At 39.5% G+C, this 2,880-nt stretch overlaps 1 non-coding gene across 1 annotated transcript; it reads right to left on the bottom strand.

Annotated features, from left to right (window-relative positions):
• Positions 1-2,174: 2,174 nt before the first annotated feature.
• On the bottom strand, positions 2,175-2,365 carry LOC121566393. Its single transcript, XR_006000873.1, has one exon. It is a non-coding gene; the product is annotated as a U2 spliceosomal RNA (small nuclear RNA).
• Positions 2,366-2,880: the final 515 nt, after the last annotated feature.

Below are 2,880 nucleotides of genomic sequence, written 5' to 3'. Positions count from 1 at the left end.
CGTAGAAGGAACATTTCACAATAACGTTATCATGACTTATGTAGGGACTAAAATAACTTTGGTGACATCCTGGAACGTAATTTTGTTAGCTGGGAAAGCTCACTCTAGAAACGGATTCCAGTTTCTGCCTGCCAGCTGGAATGGAAATCTTTGCCAGTGTGTGTGCGTGTGGAAACTACCTGCTCCTCCCCTCTGAAGCATAGGTTACTGTATCCTACTGACAACGTTACAAGCATGATTCAGAAATTAGGGAGATATGTTTAATTTGAGAAGAATGGATGAACTTTTTCAATGCTAGTTAAGGATACTATAGTCACCACGTTTCACATTGGATTTATTAACAACAAATAGTTACGACCTGTTTTTAATTCTAGTGCTGCACTGCACAAACAAGGTTGTTAGCTAGCTAGATAACATCTGCTCTGTTCCAACGTTAAACCAACTCTGAAGTTCAAAGACATTCAAAGTACCTCCATAGAAGCCGCTCCTCCGTAGATATAATTCTGTGGGCCTAATTCAGATAATGCAGGTCATAACACGATGCCCAGCTCTTCAATGCAAGCTTTCTCTATCCTCTAACGAGCTCTCCACACCCGCAAAATGTCGCACCTTACACTGTGATTGGCAGCACAGTGTGCTCTGAATTATTTTCATATACAGATACTCTGTGGTGTGCTAGTGTATTTATTCTCCCACTTGGATGTCACTTCCACAAGCTTTAAATTGAGGGCCAGGTTGTCAGGATGGGTAATGTACAGTACACATTAATTACAAGTACTCCTAAAGATACACTTCATTTTAACTAGCTAAATCCTGTGTAACAACTAGTAATTACATTGTACTTGGCTAACATTACATGTACTATGCTTTGAAATAGTGTCTTATTCTTCATCTGGGATTTGGATTTGTAAAATGTATTATAAAATGTATTTAATATATGTCTGATCAGGCTCAGGTAGCATCAGGTTTGTATTTTCATGCTGATCAAAGCTCTAATCAAATCCAGACATTTATAAGCATTATAATGCTTTTGAATGACACTTCCGGTTTTGGCCGGAAAATACCGGGTTACCCGGGAGAAGAGTGATTTATTCTCGGGATGGAACATTTGTAAAACACCGGGGAAATATTAAACCCTGATGCGCATACCAGTTGATTCACAAGACACCAACTAAGTAACTTACATATACGGTATCTTCATTAGGCCTAATGGCATTTCATGTCCATGATAGGAAGTTTGTTGTAGTGACTCAGTAAGGCTAATTGTAAAAGTAACCCTCTAAAGTGCCATGTTTGTACAGTTTATTATGTGGAGGAAACATTTAGGCAGCCAGGACCATACACCAGGACCGCTCCGTAGGCCGCACTGTAGGCCTAGCTCTTACTGCAGTCCAGTGCCATGGACATCTTTGAAGTTTGGCCTCTAGTAATTTAGGACGGCAACTTTATGAAGGCCTCTTCACCGTGGTCTTATCGTACAAGGCTCTACAGACATGTAAAATAAAAACAGGCTATTTTTATTGTTCATATTATTTGCGTTGATGATGTATGGAAGTCAAGTGGTTCAACATTCAAATGCGACGGTCAGTGGAACACTTGCGCCACCAAGTGGACACTTGATCAGTTCCCTTGTGGCATCAACGCTACCAGAGATATTTGATATAAGATCAAATGTTATGTCAATATTATTATCTCCAAATTGATTCCCCAACCCGTATTTCATATATTATTATTCCGATTTAGCTGTTAATCTGGATTTAATTTATAAACGCTTTCTGTCATTTCCGATTGGAGGGCAGATGACCACGTGACTTACGAACCTACAAATGTGTTACTTTGTAACAGTCAAAAGTGGTTATTCCCAACGTTGATAAACTCCCAATCTATGCCAAGATTTTTTTAAAGCATTATCTTTAAAGCATTATCACTGTACCATTTACACCCTGTATCCTGTGCATGTGACGAATAAACATTGATTTGATTAGATGATTAACGCACCATTCACATCAGCTATCATAGTCAATATAACAGTGACTGACTTCACCATCACTTTCTAGCCATCATTGACATTGAGATGAAGATGGTCAAACGTGAAAATATAAAATACCTCGTGATCCTAATGGAATATAACAAAGCAATTCTATTGTCTTTGCCTGCTTTATCTTTACAATGACAGGGGGTGCACCGTTCCTGGAGGTACTGCAATACCAGGTCGATGCGTGGAGTGGACGGAGCAAGCTCCTATTCCATCTCCCTGTTCCAAAAATCAATTTAATATATGGTCCCCAGATAGGGGACGTATCAGATATTAAACTGATAAGAACAGATACTACACTTGATCTTAGCCAAAAGGCCGAGAAGCGATACCGCAATGCTTTCGGGAGGAAGGTGCCGTTCTCGGGCACGTCATATTCGATGACGTTTACACAAAACGTAGCTCTGTAAACTGTCCGCCAAATATCAAGATAATGATTTAAAGAAAATCGTGTCATAGATTGGGAGTTGATCAACGTTGGGAATAACCACCTTTGACTGTTACAAAGTAACAAATTGGTAGGATCGGAAGTGACGTGGTCATCTGACCTCCAATCGGAAATGACAGAAAGTTTTTATAAATTAAATCCAGTTTAACAGCTAAATCGGAATAATAATATATGAAATACGGGTGGGGGAATCAATTTAGAGATAATAATATATACATAACATTTGATCTTATATCACATATCTCTGGTAGCGTTGATGCCACAAGGGAACTGAAGCAATTGTCCACTTGGTGGCGCAAGTGTTCCACCGACCGTCGCGTTTTCCAAGCAGTCCTGTGTGGTCCATCCAACTACATTTGAATGTTGAACCACTTGACTTCAATACATAATCAACGCA

This window comes from Coregonus clupeaformis, unplaced genomic scaffold (genome assembly GCF_020615455.1).
Source record: "Coregonus clupeaformis isolate EN_2021a unplaced genomic scaffold, ASM2061545v1 scaf0722, whole genome shotgun sequence".
Classification (NCBI taxonomy): domain Eukaryota; kingdom Metazoa; phylum Chordata; class Actinopteri; order Salmoniformes; family Salmonidae; genus Coregonus; species Coregonus clupeaformis.
Note: the sequence above shows the minus strand (reverse complement) of the source record. Positions and strands in the feature narration are given on the sequence as shown.